The 8,705-nt window shown below is 35.4% G+C and overlaps 1 long non-coding RNA gene across 1 annotated transcript; it reads right to left on the bottom strand.

Moving 5' to 3' along the window:
• Window positions 1–335: 335 nt before the first annotated feature.
• LOC126724370 (uncharacterized) lies at window positions 336–7,444 on the bottom strand. The gene is made up of 3 exons (XR_007654950.1): window positions 7,408–7,444; window positions 997–1,132; window positions 336–492 (listed from the first exon to the last, which is right to left on the bottom strand). It is a non-coding gene; the product is annotated as an uncharacterized LOC126724370 (long non-coding RNA).
• Window positions 7,445–8,705: the final 1,261 nt, after the last annotated feature.

The following is an 8,705-nucleotide window of genomic DNA, read 5'->3' as shown; positions in this document are numbered from 1 at the left end:
AGAGTTCTATAAGGAAAAGACTTCCACACCAAGGAGGAATAGCCGATCATCTACTACTATAAAATCCCTAATACCCTCGCAAAAGAAGGTACGCATAATTTACCCTCTCTAGCACTCTAGAGTTGTGAGAATAATTCTAACTTGACCTTCAGAGAGTATTTGGCCGGCATTACATCGGTGCTTTCTAAGGTCTTCGGTTATTTTGTTGTGCAGGTTCACTTTGAGTCGCGAGTGCTGTGTGACCTATTGGTGATATTTTCGGCATCATCAGTTAGCTTCATAACAAACAACTCAAGCCTTTCAATTTCCTTTTTGACAATATCTAAATCACCCAAGCTCCACAATTGAGCAAAACATTTTCTATCTCATACATGGTTCAAGTAATAGTTATAAAAATTTAGACCAAAAAGGAAGAACATTCAAATGAAGTCTTGACATACCTAATTGGCAGATTTGTGTAGAAATTTAGACCAAAAAGTGTTATAGGAGCACCTATATTAGAGGAGAAAAGAGAAGCAATAATTACGTCATTGCAAGGACATTGAGGAAATTAAGAAATACGTATGACATCCAAATGCTAGGTGAACAATGCTTAATAGAAAACTAAATTTAAAAGTATAGATGTAATATTCTAATAAATGTAGAACCATTATCTTTTGCCAATTGAGAAGATGGGGGAGCCAAAGAAGACAAAGGTAGAACTCATGTAATTTTTCAATTCACTATTATAGAGGAAAGAGCAAATGACAAAAAGGATAATATTAGATATCGCATGGCCCAAGGCATCACTTGGTGGCCATGTCATCAAATTGTGCCTACATTGTTTCACACTTTAGACTTTAGAGTGACACAACAACAACCTATCAAGGATTATTCAAAAAAATACCAAGAATTAAATGCACAACAAAAATTAGACAATGGAATAAGAGGAAATGGTGATTTTCATAACTGCTCTATCTAATTAGTTAAGTAGATGCAAAGAGAAAGCAATTGTACCCAAGATCCAAGTTGTTTTCTCCCTTGTGTAAATAACACACTTCCATCCAACACCTGAAGTGGGTCATCAAACATAAGTTTTAGTATCTCAAACTGATGAAGTCATCCTTTAATCCCAAATGCTCTTTACCTCAAGCTGCCATTAATATTAGTTTCAATGCTACAGAAATATGGTGGTCTTATAGAGAATGAGTCAGGCAAACAAACATAATAAAGTACCAAAAATAATATGAATATATATATATATGTATTTATATTGTAAAGTTGTGATTTACAACTATGTTTTATGTTGGCTTTATTCCATGACAAAAAGTGTTGTAATTGCTCTAATTTTGTTCCTTGTATTTTGTGGGATTTTATTGTATTGGGTTTAGTATTAAATTGGTGAAGACTCAAGCTTAAATGAAGAATCAGTAAGAGCATGTGAGGAGCACATGACTAGAAGCTGAAGAGTTGTGCCAGGCTGTCGTTTTCGCGAGTGTCTCGTGGGTAAGGCCTTCCCACGAGATAGTCGCGAAACATTCTGCTTGGAGGATTTTTATGTGTGACTTCCTTACCCTTCACCAATACTATATATACCCTCATAACTCACAAATGTAAATGAGGCTATTCAGAGAGAAAAACCCTAGATAGGTTTTCTACAACACACACACCTATCTTTTAGAGAGAGAGCTACTCATTCTTAATGAGAATTCATTGTAGCCTCTTCTCCTTCCCTCTTCCATTATCATACATTGAGAGGAGATTTGTACCAAAACACAATCCACACCTTTTCAAAGTGTAGTGAGTTTTTTGGAGTTGTTGGGAAGCATTGGAAGAAGCCAAGGGTGGCAGATGCAACATGGAGCTTGTTGCGAGATCCGGAGAGCTAAACAAGACACGGTTCCGAGAAGCCTTGTTGGAGTAGGAGCTTGGAGGGCTTAGGTACAGCAGGTAGATTAGGCTTGGAGGGTCTCTTGCTAACCCATGTATCCCAACTGATTGTTTAGTGGATCGATTACCGCTTGGAGGGCGGCGGAGAGGTTTTCCGCCAAGATTCTTCGGTTTCCTCTTTAATAACACATCGGCGTATTATCTTGTGTTTACATTCTCTCTTCCCTTACTCTTGTGCTTTACTTTTAATGTTTGTTGTTCATGTTTATGCACTAGAGTAGTATCGGTTTATTACGCTTCATTTACTCTTGTTTCCACACTTAGATAAGTTAGAGTAAAAACAATCTAGCCGTAATTTTAATTGGGGGTTTAAATAGCTTTTGTATTTTTAACACATTTTCGAGCTTTCAATTGGTATCAAAGCGGGTACACTTGTTATGATTTAAATACCTAAGTGTGATCCTTGACCCCTTGTGTTTATTTTCCATGGATAATACTTTGTATGCTTCTATGGATATTGTTGATTGTAACATGCCATGTGTTTGTGAAAATGCCTCTATGAGTGTTAATCCTCATGATTGTGATGACATGTTACATGAATCTTTAGGTGTTGTTGTTGATATTCCTAACATCAAACTCTTGAAGAAAGATGCTAAGAAGTTTCAAAAGAATTTGAGCAAGTTAGTTTATGAAAAGGATGATTTGATTACTAAGCTCAATGAATCCAACAAATTGGTTGAGAAATATAAGAATCTTGCTGAAATTTCTCTTGAAAAGCTAAAAGAGTTTGAATGTTTGAATAAGGACTTGGATGCTAAACTTGTTTTGTCTAACAAACTTGTTGATAATCTTAAATCTGAAAATGAATCTCTTAAGATGCATGCCAAGTGTTTGATTGCTGAACCTGTTGCTAAAACAGAAGAAAATATATGTTGCAATCATATTGTGGTACCCAATTTTGTGCCTATTGTGTGTTCTACCTCAAAGGACAAATCGGTGTACATTCCTCCACACAAAAGAAATCAAAAAGTGGAGAGAAAGGCTCTTAAGCCTAAGCCTCTGTTTAGGTTCCATTCTAGGGAATTGAGTAGATCTAAGTTTGTTCCTACTTGCCACCATTTCGGTGTGATCAGTCACATAAGACCCTATTGCCTCAAGTTAAAAAAAGAACAAACCTTTGTTGTTATATCCCTTCCCAAAAGCCTAGTGGACCTAAACACATTGTTTGTCACCATTATGGTGCCTTTGGTCATCTAAGACCTCATTGCTCTAAGTTTCAAGCTCTTAAGAGAATCAAAAGAAAAGAGAAACATGAGCTTTTTGGAAGTTGTGCTAAAAAGAATAAACCGGTTTTGAGTGAAAATAACATGTTGTTAAAGAAAATGTTTAATACTATTAACTCCTTGACTATGTTCATCTCCGGTTCTCATTCTTCCAACCCTCGTCTCACTTCTCTTGAGACACTCATTCCAAACAATCATTCCGTTTGGATGAGGAAGGGTTCCTATGGTTGAGCTTTTACTCATTTGATCCTTGATTTAATTCTTTCGATCTTTGTAGGACACTTCATGCATTAAATGCTTCATTATCATGCATTTGTACATCTTGCATCTCTTTATATGCATTGTTCTGTTTTTTGTTTTTGATCTTACTTTTATGTCTTTATTTTGTGTGTGTAAAAATCCAAAACTACATAAAAAGTGAAAAATTCAAAAAGTTTGATCGTATAAGTTTTGAGCACATATCACTTGTGAATTTGTACTAATGGCGTAGTGCATTTACGAGCTTAGCTTGTTATGTATGCACATATATCTTTGTGGGAGAAATCTTGAAATCTAGGTGTGATTGTTGTAAATAGATCTTCAAGCTTGTCATGAATGATTGGTCAATAGTCTTGTTTGTCTTGATACTTGCATAGACTTGTGCCTATATATCTTCCCACTTTTATTTTTATGTTTTTGCAAATAGAGCTCACCAAATGTAAATCTCAAAATGAAAAAAAGATTATGAGCTACAAAAGCCTATTGCACATACTAGTATTTGACTAGGAAAAAGGGAAAGCGACCTTTTAAATTGAAATGCATGGTGCTAAAAAAGCCAAAGGCTAAATCACAATGTTGAAATATCAAAAATTTCAAGCACCGATCTTAAAAAGAGATGTATTATCCAAAAATGATCAAATATCATGAATTATGCAGAAGCCAAATGAAAAGCTTCTAAATTTTGTAATCATTCTCTTGTGGGAAGTCATATATGCACATTTCTATAATTGAGATAGACTATTTGATTTCGTATTAGTTGTGTATGACTTGATTAAATTGATCATTAAAGCTTCACTCTAGTCTAAAGACTATTCCACACTTGATTCACACACACAACACACAAGGTTAATGTTCAATGAATATCTATTTCATTTGTGTGATTGTACATGTTCAAATGTGATGTGTGTGTGCTCAACCATATGTGGATCAAACCAAAAAGATTTTTGTTCTTTTTGTTTGTTTTTGGAAGTGATTTGTATCACCCATGTTTTTCAATGTTTTTCAAATTGTTTTTTGTGTGAAAAACATGCTTTCTAGGTGTTTTCGTGACGCATTTCATGTGTAAGCTCAGCTGGGAGTTAAATGGTCCAATTCTCAAGTTTTTCAGCTTTACACAGAGAGTTTCGCGACTGTTTCGTGGCTATTTCGCAAGTAAGGCTTACCAGCGAAACAGTAGAGAAATACCAGCGAAATTTTTGCGTGAAGCTAACCAACGAGATACTAGCGAAAATTTCCAGATCAACTTTTTAAAGGGCATTTCGTGGGTCATTTGTTTTAAATGTCTCCCATCCTCTCCCAAACCCCTGTTTTACTGTTTTTACATCAAAACCCAACTAAATTCAAATGTTTTTCATTCCATTAACATCTCTAAGGTAATCTTTAACTCTTTTCATTGATTTTGATCCTTAGATTATGTTTTTGGAAGTTTTATGTTCATAGTTGGGATTTTCTTAAATGGGAGTTAGAAAACTTAATTTTTGTCAATCTTTTTGATTGGGCTTTGTTTTAAATGATGATTTCCTTTGGTTGTTGGCCCCTTGTGGCAAAAATAGCATGTATTAAGGCAAGATTTTCATATGTTATTACATTGTTTTTCATACATGTGTAGTGTGTGCACTCTAAGTGTTTGATAAAATGCCCAAATGGCATTTTCTCGCTGTTTTGGACTCCGATAAGTACCAAACTTTGGGAATCACCATAATTATTCATGTTTATCATGTTTTGATCATAGGTGGTGTGTTTTATGCACTTTTCCCCGTGAGTGCTTATTCATGCATTGGTCATGCATCTCACATGCACACTAGATGCACCTTGCTACACACATTCTAACACATTGTCATGCCTAGATTTACATCATGTTCCATTATCCTTAGCATGTCATTTGTTCTTTATGCTTTGTAGCATTTTTTAAGATGTTTTTGTCTTTCGTTTGAGCTTTATTTTCTCATTCATCTTGCACCCCTCATGCATCATCTTTCACCCTTGTTCATATCTTCTTTTCTTTCCCTCATTCCTCTTGATTGTTTTTCTATTCGTGACAAAAAGGGGGAGAGTATACTGGAGAGTATACAGGTTTGTATCGTCATTTCTATATGACTCATGTGCACACTCTTAGGGGGAGTAATTCTACCTCGTGCACATTCGTAGGGGGAGAAAGCTATAGGGGAGATGCATATACTAAGACAGAGAAGACATTTTCATTTTCCTTGTTTTGTTTTGGTTTATTTTACTCTTGTGCCCTAGCAGGATCTTGTTCCTAGATGCATATACTTCATGTATTTTGCATTGGTCGAGTGTTGGACATGCATTTATCCTTATGCTATTGTGCTTTATTGATTGCATGTTCGGATGATCATTTGCTTTGCTATATGATCGTTGTGGTCATTTCCATATGACTTTCATGTGTTTGATCAAGTTGTTCATATGTTTCATAACATGTTTACTTGATCACATTTTACTTGTTACATTATACTTGTCATTTTATCACTTGATTTACATTGAGGGTGCAAGTGTTTTAGGTTACAAGTATATATGTTCCAAGTGCTACACGGCTTCTAGATTTAGGTGTGAGTGAGTTTTGCCATTGTTCCCAAATTCACATTTAAGTCTGGAGTCTGTTATAGGGTGTTTTGTCACGGAATAGCCAAAGGGAGAGATTGTAAAGTTGTGATTTACAACTATGTTTTATGTTGGGTTTATGCCATGACAAAAAGTGTTGTAATTGCCCTAATTTTGTTCCTTATATTTTGTGGGATTTTACTGTATTGGGTTTAGTATTAAATTGGTGAAAACTCAAGCTTAAATGAAGAATCAATGGATTTCGTGAGAAGCTCACAAGAAGCTAAGCTGCAAAAGAGCATGTGAGGAGCACATGACTGGAAGCTGAAGAGTCATGCCAGGCTGTCATTTTCGCGAGTGTCTCGCGGGTAAGGCCTTCCCGTGAGACAGTCGCGAAACATTCTGCTTGGAGGATTTTTATGTGTAACTTCCTTACCCTTTAGCCATACTATATATACCCTCATAACCCACAAATGTAAATGAGGCCATTCAAAGAGAAAAACTCTAGATAGGTTTTCTACACACACCCATCTTTTAGAGAGAGAGCTACTTATCCTTAGTGAGAATTCATTGTAGCCTCTTCTCCTTCCCTCTCCCATTATCATACATTGAAAGGAGATTTGTACCAAAACACAATCCACACATTTTCAAAGTGTAGTGAGTGTTTTTGGAGTTGCTGGGAAGCATTGGAAGAAGCCAAGGATGGCAGATGCAACATGGAGCTTGTTGCGGGATCCGGAGAGCTAGACAAGACATGGTTCCGAGAAGCCTTGTTGAAGTAGGAGCTTGGAGGGCTTAGGTACAGTGGGTAGATTAGGCTTGGAGGGTTTCTTGCTAACCCATGTATCCCAACTAATTGTCTAGTGGATCAATTACCGCTTAAAGGGCGGCAAAGAGGTTTTTTGCCGAGATTCTTCGATTTCCTCTTCGGTAACAGATCGGCATGTTATCTTGTGTTTGCATTCTCTCTTCTCTTACTCTTGTGCTTTACTTTTAATGTTTGTTGTTCATGTTTATGCACTAGACTAGTATCGGTTTATTGTGTTTCATTTACTCTTGTTTCCACACTTAGTAAGTTAGAGTAAAAGTAATCTAGCCGTAATTTTAATTGGGGGTTTAAACAGCTTTTGTGTTTTTAACACATTTTCGAGCTTTCATATATATATAAAGAACCCATAATTGAATGAGTTGAACTGAAGGGTTGCAATGAAATTTGAAGGAGTGTTAGAACGGCAGTAGCAGTTGAAAAGGGTGATGAAAAGGCTAAACTGAAGGAAAGGGAAAGTGGAGATAATACTCATTGGACATTCATGCTTTCATTTTCGTTTATATGAACATTGAATGGGACGTAGATTTCCAAATATTTAAATAATAACCCAGAACACATGTCACGATCTTTGTATGTAAATGACAAATTTAAAGGAAGGTAGAAATAGACCTTTGATAGAGTTCTGGGGTGCCCCATTCTTGTCCCCTGAAAAAAAAAAAAAAAAAAAAAAAAAAAAAAAAAAAAAAAGAATACAATTGTACATCCCAAACAACAATCAAAATAGAAAAGGCAATACAAATCAAACAATTGGCGTGCAACACTCAACCCAATTTGGAATATTCGTCAACCTAGAAAATTAACATTGACACCCAAACTAGTAGATACGAAAATTTGAAGGAAAAAAAAATGATACCAAAATCAAAAGGAATTAATAAACAAATGATTAAAAAAAAAAAAAAAACCAAATGCAATTCAAAGAATGAAATTGAAATAAGAAGAAGAAGAAGAAAAGAACAACTTCACATAGGATGACAACCAAACAACGTTTTAGAAAAAGAAAATTCCTTGTTTCTCGGCAATACCTTTACCCAAATACATTATTGACAAATTCTAACCTAAAATATAAATCCAACAAAAGAAAATTTGGGCAATCCTTCTTGACCTTTCAGTTTCAATCGAATCTCCACTGTGCCGCAAACTTTTTTTTTTCTCCTTCCCTTTCTCTATATTGCAGTATCGCTACAAACTCTGCTTGGTTCCTCTATCTTCGTATCCCTCAATCAAAACCAAATCTGACCCAAAATACCAATCTAAATCATAATTAACACCCAATTGATTCTCCAAATAAAAACCCAAAACCCCGAATTTTTAAATTTAAAACAAAACTTACCAATAGCAATTTTGATGGTCGGGTAGGGAGTGGAGGTTTACGGTGATGGCAGAAAATCTGACAGGAAGTGAGAGACATATTTTCATTCTTGATTGCAAACTGTAGTTTTTGATCTATTGATCTCTCTCTCCTTCTCCGTTCTCTGCCTCTCTATTTCTCTGTCTCTCTTTTCTCTCGGTCTCTCTTTCTCCTTTCTCCGTGTAGCAATCTTTCTTTTCTTTTTCTTTTCTTTTTTTGTCTTAAGCAGTTAGTTTTCTTTTATACCAAGGGGTTCCAAACAATGTTTAACATTGTGAAAAATTATAATTATCGCTTTTAAACGGTGTTATAGCGTTACCAAACAATGTAATTTATCGCTTTTTAACTTAGACGTATTTGAATTTTAGATAGGTACTTATCCTATTTGTCAACACCTCCTTAATTGTAGAAATCCATTTTCTCTCAGCTTCTGCTATTATATATGTATAGACTAGTCGCCAACCTGTTCGATGCACGGGAAAGCTATTGATTATAAGATCTAATGAAATTTAGAAATACGAAATTGAGTTAATAGTATGCATTTTATAGACATTTTGCA

Source organism: Quercus robur, chromosome 4 (genome assembly GCF_932294415.1).
Source record: "Quercus robur chromosome 4, dhQueRobu3.1, whole genome shotgun sequence".
Classification (NCBI taxonomy): Eukaryota; Viridiplantae; Streptophyta; class Magnoliopsida; order Fagales; family Fagaceae; genus Quercus; species Quercus robur.
This window is presented reverse-complemented; position numbering and strand designations above follow the sequence as displayed.